Below are 11,441 nucleotides of genomic sequence, written 5' to 3' on the forward strand. Positions count from 1 at the left end.
GTTGTTTCTAAAGCAGATTTACATGCCCTTGGGTACACAGGGTGCAGCCTTGATTTGACAAGTGCATTCTTTATATTCTGCTCAGGAAATGTTTCCATTACCATGGAGCAGACAGGGCTGTCATAATATAGTTTGAAGAGATCCAGACTATCTGGACGTGCATAGAACATCCTCATGCTCCATCGGCGCAGTGGAATCATGCCAGGTGAGCAGGATGTGCGGGAGGCGGCCAGCGGCTTGGAGACCTGATGCACCACATGCATTCCAGAGGCCAGGCGACACCCCGTGAACGGTTAGCAACTTACCATGAGAGGTAGCATAGGACTCATGTTTCTGTGGATTATTTAGGAACTTTGAGTAGGCTGGTTTTCTTGTAACTTACATATTTATTGACACCAAGTTACAGGTATTTTCTTACTAATTTTGGAAGCTGTGTCTGTAGTTATGTTGAATTTTTCATTAATATTAGTGAATTCTCTTTTATTCTTGTTCCACCTTGGCAGAATTTTGTCTGTTTATTAGCTTTTACAATGAACAAGATTTTGATTATGTTGCTCTGTCTGTACCTTTGTTTCTGTTGTTAATTAGCTGAAAGCTGGACCTGGCAGAGGCCAATACTGAAATACCAGAAATTCCGTGGCATAATATAGGTATTTAAGGACATATGATTGTTGATATAGATTTATCATGAGTAATTCACTCACCAATTCCCCCAATTTTGACCCTAAAGAGGGACCAGAAGACACTTCTTTTAAGCAGGGCACTGAGAAACTGGTGGGTGAGGGGAGCCCTGGCATTCTAGAAAAATGTGCATGTTTTGTGCCCCTCCCCACCCCATACCAGCTCTAACCATGGATCTGCGGTTTTTTTGTGTCATGCCGGGTCTAGAATTTTTGATAAACTGAATCATACAATATTAAAAAATGTGCTTGTTGGCTAAGGGTGAAGAGGGAAGATGCTACCATTGAAGTGAGACTCCTGGTATCAAAGGAGAGGGTAGGATTCTGGGATGGAGCAGCCCTGGTAGCAGAATTTAGTTTTAAGAGGCCAGGTGGGCATGTTACCGTGTTACTGAACACAAGTCCATGTGCCTGACACACACTGAGACCAAACAATACCAAAACATCAGAGTTTGGAGCAGAGAAAGGTTTATTGCAGGGCCAGCAGGGAAACAAGTGCCTCATGCCTGAAAAACCCCGAACTCTCTGAAAGATTCCAGCAAAGCCCATTTATAGGAAGGGTGAGGGAGGGGGTATGGTTAGGTGCTGCACACTTCTTGGTGTCAGATCCTTTGTTCTTGAGGTCAGGTCATGATGTCCCTGTAAACCTCAAACAAAACAAATGCTGTTCTCTGTTCTGACAAGAAAGGAAAGTGGAGGCATTAAATCCTGTCTCCCATGCCTCCTCGCAGCTTTTAACACTTAACAAATCCCATAAGCAAACAACATCATCACCCCTTGTTTTACAGTTCAAAGTCCCAACCCTCAACTTTTGCCCTCCAAGGTCCAGGCCCTGTCTAAGAGTAGGGGGTCCCTGCATGGGCTGGTCACCCTGCCCAGGACTTTTCATCCAGCATCTAGTCTGGGTCCTCCCGCCAGTGCCCAGGCCTGGATGAAGAGGCAGATCTCAGCTGGCGGCTCCCTTGGGGCCGGGTCCCCAGACCCTGCCAGGCTGTCTGCTGAGAGAGCTGGGCGCCCATGACCCAGCCTGCCCTCAGCCTATCCCCCAGCCCCCAGCTCACTCGCTAGCCCCAAGGATGGAGGGCCTGGAGGCCCCCAGGGGGAAGGCCGGGATCTGCCTCTCACCACACTCTCTCTGACCCAGGACCCCTGCGAGCCTGAGTATCGACCCAGTGGGACTTCTAACTGCTAATGGTCCTGCGCTAAGGGTCTCACGGTAATGCCCGCCCCGCCCCTACAATAACTGCAGTGCGCTCAAGGTCATGATGGTATCAGAATTGCTGACCTACAGAAACCTTTGGAAGTGGCTGACCATGGGATCTTAAGGACCAAAATAAAGGGACAGCTTATGAAGGTCTTCTCTTTGTAATAAAAAATATAGAAGCTGGATATCCTTGAGGATAGACCCTGTCATTGGGTCACAAGTATATACTGTACAACTTAGGAACCATCCACAGGCTGTTTCACTCATTTGTCACGCTGACTGCTTCTGGGTGAGCAGATGAATGTTAACACTAATGTACGAACCCATGATCACGATCCCATTTTTACAGTCTTTGCCTTAAAATGGGTCATTGGATCTGCACAAGATGTTGCCCTGTCCCATTTGCTTTTGCTGCCTCTTCTAGGCATCAATGTGAGACACAACCTGCACATGCTTTATGTCCAGGAGCCAAGTGCCAAGTTCAACCACATGACCTTTCCCCTACACTTCCTTGTCTAACAACCAGCCACATCAGTTACTTCTGCCAAGAAATTGGTCCATATCCATATTCCCGGCCATCCCTCCTCCCACGTGAAGCGGGTTTCCCAGTGTCCTGCTCATAGCTTTGACCACTGGGAAGGTTTCCCTTAAAACTGTCTTTTAGGGTTTTCACAAAGCACAGGCTGCACGCATCAGTGGTCCCTTCCAGATGGTGCTGACGTGTCTGTGAACCAGGCCTCAGTGTCTGCTCCTCTGCCAGTGGTCACAGGGAGGTCCCCACAAGTGACACAGGGGTCTGGACTCCCCATTTATGCATTTTGCTTTATGGACTTCCCAGGGCCCCATCTCAAATGAATCATTTCCACAACACAATGAACTCAGCAGCAGTCAATGAACCCGATGATGGGTAGCACTGGTCAACGACCGCAGGTGGTAATGCGCTTAGTCTCTATTGGAGTGTGTGGCATGTCGGAATCTGTCTCTCCCATGGAAAGTAGTTCTCTGCCACCTAAGTCATGGCCTTGCTACCCAACCCGAGGTCTCTGTAGCTCTCTTAGAGCTGAAGTAGACTCCACACAGCATCACATCTGCCTCGGGTCCTAACACTGCAAGAGCTGCAGTGTCACATGGCTTCATCTGGAGGATGAAGCGCTGGGGCTGCTACCAAGCTCCTGCTCTGGGCTCCACTCAAAACTGGAAGCATTCCACGATACCCACAAATTGTTCACAGTTGAATTTCCAAGTGTGTTCCAAACTGCTTTCCAAATTCAGAGAGGTCCACCAAGTGTCGTACCTCTGTGGTGTGGGGTGTGGATTTTAATAGCTTGTCCCTTACTTTAGAGGGCTGCCCCAGCATTGCTAGTTCACTAAACTTCTAAAAACGTCATGGATATTAGGTTCCTAAGTCTTTGTGGGGTTTACCTCATACCCTTTGGGGCATATGTGTGTTATCAGGGCATCTTGGGTACTTGCTACCTCTTAGAAAACAGTGATTGATCTGTCCTCCACAGGGCCTCGCGGCCCTGATCAATTGCTGCTTTCTGTGGGGTTAGGCCTGCTATTTTAAAAACTGTTCCTTTAACAAATTTATCTATCCATCTTCATTCTTTCTTTAGAACCACATTTTAAAAATAAATTTTATTGATAAAATGTACCTATTTTAATGTAGATCTTAGTTCCCAGACAAGAATTGAACTGGGTCCCCTGCACTGGAAGTGCGGTGTCCTAACCACTGGACCGCAGGGAAGTCCCGAGTTCCATGCCTCTTGATAAACGTCCGTGCCTATGAACCACCACTTCCACCAAGTTGTAGAACATTTCCCTCACTCAAAACGTTCCCTCATGCCTCTTCCCAGTCAGCTCTCACTCCCACTGCTGACCCCAACCATTGATCTCTCACCTAACACTGTCGATTACTTTTCTTTTCTAGAATGTCATATACAACAAGTAACCTTTTGTGTCAGCCTAATGTTTCTGACATTTGTGCAAGCTGTTGTGGGCATCAGTAGTCTGCTTTTTACTGCTGAGCAGGCCACTGTAAGGTTATGCCAGTTTGTCTACCCATTCACCCGTGGGTGGACATTCAGATTGTTTCATGTTTTCAGCTACAATGAATTAAGCTGGGAGACCACACGACATTCATCAGAGTGGCCAGATGTAAAAGACTCCAGTACAAAGTGCTGGCCATAACGTGAGCAACTAGACTCCTACACGTTGCGGGTGGGGATGTGAAACAGGATACAGTCACTGTGGAAAACAGCTTGGCAGTTTCTTAAATAGTTTAACATGTTCTGTCCACAGGATTCAGCAGTGCTCCTCTTAGCTATATGCACACGGGAATGAAAACATACGTCCATAAAAACTTGTACACCACGCTCATAAGATCAGTTCAAGGAAGGTTTGGTTTGTCTCTGCTTCTGATTCTTGCTGCCGAAACTATGATTTGAGGAGCTTATATTCTAATGAGGGAAGATAGACAATAATCATTAAAATTTTTTAAAGGAAGAAGATATTTGGTAGAAATAAATGCTATGATAAAGACAAAAGAGGGCAATATGATATAGAATAATTCGAGTGTGAGAGAAGCTACCACCGGATGGAGTAGTTTTTTAAAAGGAGTTTTTGGGAAGATAAATTTGAGTGGAGCCTCTACAGAGTGTTGTAAGCAGAGGAAAGAGTAATTGGTGAGAATTATCTTAGTATGTTTGAGAAAAGAGAAGGAAAAACAGCAAAAAAACATATAGTATAATCACACCTAACATGTGCATACTGTTTTTGTACATAAACATAAGTTGGGACTTTAAAAATTTTTTGTCCCCTGTTTCTCATACCTCTTTTTCCATTTTCTTTTCTGTGGGTTACTTGAGTATTTTTTAAAATTTTAATTATTGAAAGTATTTTTGAGAGTCCCTTTATAGCTTTGTGTGTGTGTGTGTGTGTGTGTGTGGTTTCACTAGGTATTACAATATACACATCCTACTTAACACAGTCTATGGTATTGACATTTTACCATTTTGACTGAAGTGCAGAAACCCTACCTCCATTTAAGCCCCTTTACCCTCCCCACTCATTAATATAACTGTCTTATTTAAAGATTTCCTCTACATACTTTAAAGTTCCACATCGGATGGTGTTACAACTTTTTGTTTCAGTCATCAAATGTGATTTTGAAAATTCATGAGGATAGTCCATTATGTTTACTCTGATTTTCACCCATTCCACTGTTGCTTTTTCTTTTCAAGTTCTAACCGTCCTTTTGCTACCAGTTCCTTTGTAATTGTAGAACTTCCTTTAGCCGCTCTTTATGGTTAGGCCTTCTAGTGACAAATTCTTAGTTTTCCTTCATCTGAAGGTCTTCATCACCTAGAGGTCTTTATTTCCCTTTCATCTCTGAAGAGCATTTTTGCTAGATGTAGAATTACAGGTTTACCTTTTTTCCCCACCAGCACTTGAAAAATGTTGTGCCATCTCCTTCTGGCTGCCATTGTTTCAGGTAAAAAATCCACTGTCATTTAATTGTTCCCCTCTAGGGAATGCAGTGCTTCTCTCTTCAAATTGAATAGTCACAACTGAATCTCTAGTGAATTTGCATAGGGAATTAGGCATGATTATTCTAAAATTTATCCAGAGAGGCAAACTCATAAGACTAACCTAGAAGAATTAGAAAAGAGAATAAAAGGGTACATGCCCTCTCAGAAAGCTATAGTAATGAAAATAGTATTATATGTACAGGAGAAGATAAACAGATCAGTGGGACAAAACAGAGGAAAGAGACCCAGATACAAGAGGATTTAGTATGAGAAGAGTATAGGATATATTTTAAAGTTTGGTATGTGGATACCCTTTCTAAATGAGAGAAATTCAAAAGTTAGAAGGGAAAAGACTGATACATTTGACTGCATAAAAATTTCAAAGTACAGCATGCGTGCATGCATGCACATGTGCACACACACAACCCCAAAGAGAAAATACAGGTAGTGACTTGTGAGAATATGCTGTATCTGAAACATACATATGAAAGTTATAAACTCTCACCACACTAAGAATTCCTACAAATCAATAATAAAAACACAGGGGTCCTAATGGAAAAATAGGCAAAGGAGTATGGAAATACCTGATTCATGAATAAGTTTTAAAATAAGGTATGAGATCTTTGTGTCTCTGGATATATGTATGTCTCATTATGGTTATGTGTCTTTGGATAATATTAGTGAGGTTAATTTATAAATGAGCTCTATTTAATTGGCTTGAAGAAAAGTAAGTGCTTACAAATCAAACATTTTAAAATACAACAGAGAATAACCCAAAAGAATTTCAGGTTCAAGTGATCTAGGAAATATTCAGTGTTAAATTAATATCTGGTACTAAAGTTAGTTTAAGTTTGTTGTTTAAGTTTGTTAATTAATACAGACATGTCTTTAGAATCATCAGAATTAAGTATAATATTTTTCTTGTACCTAGGTTTGCTAAAAGTCAATAAATTCATATTATATTTATTGTAAATTTGTCAATAAGAAAATTACCTTGGTGTGACGATACTGTATAGCTAAATGGTATAGAAGCTTTCAGGTGAACTCTGTAGAAATAATTATGTTTTACTTTTTACAGATTCTTAGTAAACTTGAAACTTTAGAGTTTTGCTAAATTAACTTAAATGATAAAAATTCATTGAAAGTCTAGGTTGTTTTTAATTAGGATAAAATACTAGATCACTGATTGCTAGACAAGTCTAAGTTTACCTACTTTTGCCTTCTTGTGAGAGAAAAAAACTAAAGGTTTGGGTTTATTAGATACACATCTTATACCACATTAAAAAGAGAAATTATGCTATGAAAAAAATATGTTTTTAAAGGTTATGGAATACGTTTTTAAGTTTGCTAATTAGGAAATACTTATATGACAAACAGTTGACAGTTGCCTGCTTTTTGATTTTCATTTGAGATTACTGTTTTTAAGGGTTAAAAATTGTAATATGTAATTAAAGCTACTAAAAATAATAAGGGAAGCATTTCAGTGTGTAAAGAAAGCAAGATATATGTTGTTGGTGATAGAAGATATAAAGCTTGGAAATACATTTGTTGGGGAAAAAAAGGAGAATAATTTTGCCCTACAGTTGGCTGTTTATGAATGGGAAAAATAATGGACAAACTAATATGGATACAGAAAATGACAAAAGGTTTTGTAGAAAAGGAACCTTGAGAAAAGAATTTTTTATGCTGTCAGGACTGATTAACATTAGATTGAATTCCATTAAATAAATGAATTTTGTTATTAACAGTAAGCTGGAATTTGTTTTATTCTCTCTGTTAAGAAAACAAAGTTTTCCTGGAATATTGAGCTGCCTTTGATAACAGATTATAAATTTCTTTCTCTAGCCAACTTTCAGTATTCTAAGGAGCCCCTAAGGCATCTCAGAAAAATATTTAACTAGGATTATTTGGTAGATTAAATTACAGGAGAAGTACTGTGAAATAAAGGGTAGCATTAAACCTTCTTTATGTTATAGTTATATAAATATATATTATAGGTGTTCCAGAAATTATATGAAATTCCTGGAAATCTTACATGTCCTGACATAAAATGTTATCTGTCATCAAAATTAAGGGTCACAATAAAGAGACTGAACCTGAGTATTAGGGAAATGCCCAAACTGACTTTCATGTAAAAGCAACGACAACAGAATCTGTAAAGATTGTGGCACATGTAGATAAAGTCCATTCTGCTCCTACAAAAAATTAACCCCTCATTGTCAGACTTTTGCCATCCTGATGTCCTTGTAACATGGCAACAGTCTGCTCCTAAATCAGAGAAATTAAGATGGTTAAACAGTAGATGTGAATTAAACAGTCTGGGCTATGGGGAACCCAAGACAGCTGCTTGGCTCTTCCTGGCTCCCTGGCAAACCCCATTTTTTAGTTGCTGGATTAAAGCCTTCCCTTGTTGCAAGGCTGGCATCCCCACAATGAAAAAAGAAATGGTTAGAAAATGTGCTTTCCACTTTGGGTACACTTTCTACAGTCTCCAGTGATCAAGGCACCTACTTCACTGGGCAAATCATACAAGCCTTAACAAAAACCTCACAATCTTCTTGAGATTATCACCATCACTCTCAGTCCTCAGGCAAGGTCAACAAAATGGAAAAAAATGAATTCAAGTAGGACAAAAATTAACTGATAAATATGATTATAATTTTTATGACTTTTTGTTTGACATATCACTGGCTTTTAATCATTGTTTTTCAGGTGTAAAGGAACCTTTCCCCTTAAGCTGCTTATGATCCATAAAAACTTGGTAAATTATACCATTGTAAATAGAATTGAAATATATATCTTTTCTCTCTACCTGATCCCTCCAGAAATTAGAATCTCTCAGGTTCCCAGAAGCCTTATCAGATGAATAAGGAAAGTCATCTCTTGACAAAATGAAGAATCTTAAGATATTTTGTGAACCTCAAGAAGAGAAGAATTTACCCAAATCTACAGATATTGCAGGTGGAATCTGTGACAAACCCTTGGTGTGGCTTTCCTGGCCTTGAGAGGCCTTATTTTAAAAGTTCAATCTGAGATTCCTCAAGAAAAGTTCCAGCACAGACAATTTTAAAAAGCCTTGTGACCAATTAACCAGACTTATTTTGCGAACAAATTAATCTTAATTTGGCTATATTTGGTAAATATAGAGAGAGAAAATTTAGAGAGAAAAAGATTATGTTGTAATAGATATTAAATTCTAGTTTTGTTAATTGAGGTCAAATTTACTGTCTAAAACTCACTTCCCCAAAAGCTCTTTGTTGCTATGTTCCATTATTGTTAAGTTTGAGTTATTAAGAAGATATTCTAAGTTTGTTTCTGAAGCTAATCACAGTAATCTACTTTTAGATGAAGATCAGATGCTCCATGACCTATAACCAGGGCATTATCCATATTGGAAAAAGCATTATTTAAAGGCCTGTCTGCAACCTAGATGAAAGGCCTCTTATCAGGTATTCTTAAGTACTCCATGTGCAAAGAAACTGAAGGGAATTAACTCAAATTCACATTTCTATTTTATGAATTGCCTCTGCATTGGACTAATCTATAGAAAGGACAGCTGACCTCAAACAACATTCATACCAAGATGAGAAGACAACAGCAGTGATAGGCAGATGACCCAAGAATCCATACCAGACCTGTAAGACCTACACTATGAATTCAGTTGTATTCTTTGTTGACCAAATGTCTGTCTCCCTGTCAACGTTAAAAGTTATTTTACTTTTAACCACAATATTGCCTTCAGTGTTTAGGATGGGAAAATAATTCTCTAATGGAATTTTCACAGAGTATAACTACTCATGATGTATAACATTGCTTTCAGTCTATTGCTGAAAGCATACATACAATGCTTCTGTGACAATTGGGTATGGCTGATAAAATGCCTAGCCTATGAAATGTTTCCCCATTAACATACCTCTGAGCCTGTTCATGATATGTGATTAATTTCTCCCTAATGGGGAAACTAGGGAAATATAAAGAGATCTAGCACGGAGAGACAAGATCTGCACCTGGGGCAGGCAGCTGAACCACCCAGGCATGGAGGGGCAGATATTTTGATCATCAGTGCTTTCTACTGAAAGATTTGCAATCAAAAGGGGAAAGTGATGGGAAAAAAATTTCACATATTGAGGTATGGGGAAGTCATTCTGGCTTATATGTGATTTAACTTGAACTTCAGACTAAACAAAACAGTCTGTTTGTGGCGTATTAAACACACATTGTACATGTGCTTTAGCCATCAAGGAAAAACACATTTAAAAATCATAATGAATAAATGTGGTTCAGACAGCCAGAACAGAGCTCGGTGGCCATTCTGGATGTGGATTCAGACACATTCTTATATTACTGAGAACTTGAGTTTTCTAAACCTTAGCAGACTTAAAAGGACACCACCAGCCATTCTCAAAAGAATATCTGTTAGCAGCTGCCAACTGGAACTTTATGGTCTCAAGGTCTCCTCATAACTGTGAAATCTTTCTCCTACTTTAGAAATAGCAATGGCAAAAGAGACAGCTCAAGCTATAGTCTGTCAGCAAAAGGCAGTAGATTCTTTATCTAGAATAGTATTCATGAATAAAATTGCTTTAAATTATATTTTGGCAAAAACCAAAAAACAAACAAAAAACCAATCCAAAACTTGTTTTCCTGGTTGCCGTCTAAAATAGGAGGACTCTTACCAGGACTACTACAAGGGTGCATTTTGATCATTATCCTCATTGTAATATGTCTACTAACTTTCAAGTGTTTTTCCAGGTGCTATAACAAAACAGAGAAGTAATGTTTTCATATTACAAAATATTGATGCTAAGCTTGGAAACAGGCCATTTCCAACTCTGTGTCCATTCCCCAAATTGAGGCAGGACAACACTCCATTTCAGCAGGAAGTGGCCAGAGTGGTCATCACCCAATTCCTTCAAAGAGTTGGGGAAAATTAAAACAGAAGTGGGAACTAAAACTGAGCTCTTTTGCCAAGTTTAACCTCTCGATCCTAAACTTTATCCCCTCTTTTATTCTGCACCTGTTCCTCCCCCAAAATTGAGGTGTATCAAAGAAAAGGGGTAAATTATAACCAAGCAGGACCACATGGGGCCTTCCTGGAACAGGACTCCCCCCCCCACCCCCCCACAATGTCCTCCACCAGCCTTCAGACATGTAGAAAAACTTCAGCCTCCTAGGCCTTCCATAAGCTCCAAACAAAAATTTAATCAGAGATGTGAGAAAATACAGAAAGGAAAACAGTCAAGCAAGACAAAATAATAATAGTTTAGCCGTTAAACAAATCAAAGACCTTTAGTTCCTCCTCAAGGGCTATAGATAATATTCTAAGCCATAGCTTTGAGCTGTTGTGCTGATACTGAAACCCTCACCAGGTGGAAGAAATTAACTGCATGCTGCCCATAAGCACTAGACCCCAGACAGGCTGGAACCAGAAGGTTGGGGGATGTTGTCCCTCACCCACTACCTCACCACCAACCAATCAGAAGAACTTCCACCAGCTGATCACACACCCCACAACCCTTCTCCTTCATCCTGTCTTTAAAAACCTTTCCCTGAAAGCCCTTGGGGAGTTCAGATCTTTTAAGCACTAGTTGCCCTGGACTCCGTGCTGGGCACCTGCAACAAATGCTGCACTTTCCTTCACCACAACCTGGTGTCAGTAGATTGGCTTTACTGCAGGCTGGCTAGCAGACCCAAGTTTTGTTCCATAACACACCACTTTTCTTTCTCGCCTCTGATCTCTAAGCTTCTTATCATAAACTCATAAACTGTTCACTCCACCAAAAACAATGTTCCCCGATTCAGTGGGCCCACTCTCTCCTAACCCTCCCATCTCAATACAAAGCTTTGTGCCCTATCTCCCACCCCTGCTAGGAGCTCAGTCCCCAAGCCTCCCCACGTGTTTGGGAAGGAGCCACCAGCGCAGGGAGGAACGGAGCCCTCAGGGCTGGCAGGCTCCCTCCGAGGGCTGCAGGGCGGGAACCCGGCTGGCTCCTCTGCTCATGCGACAGCTCGCCAATCTGGGCTCGG

The 11,441-nt window shown here is 40.5% G+C and overlaps 1 protein-coding gene across 7 annotated transcripts in view; it reads left to right on the forward strand.

The window, feature by feature from the left end:
• The window catches only part of ZNF84 (zinc finger protein 84), a 44,242-nt gene extending 37,935 nt beyond the window's left edge, over positions 1-6,307 (forward strand). For 6 of the 7 annotated variants that reach the window (XM_057744639.1, XM_057744634.1, XM_057744635.1 and 3 more), the window contains one exon: positions 86-2,118. The gene's annotated coding sequence lies outside the window, so the exon portion shown is untranslated. Of the gene's footprint in view, positions 1-85; positions 2,119-5,330 lie in introns of those variants that run through there. The other variant, XM_057744637.1, reaches the window with a different exon arrangement.
• Positions 6,308-11,441: the final 5,134 nt, after the last annotated feature.

The sequence above is a fragment of the Hippopotamus amphibius genome, chromosome 8 (assembly GCF_030028045.1).
Source record: "Hippopotamus amphibius kiboko isolate mHipAmp2 chromosome 8, mHipAmp2.hap2, whole genome shotgun sequence".
Lineage (NCBI taxonomy): Eukaryota > Metazoa > Chordata > Mammalia > Artiodactyla > Hippopotamidae > Hippopotamus > Hippopotamus amphibius.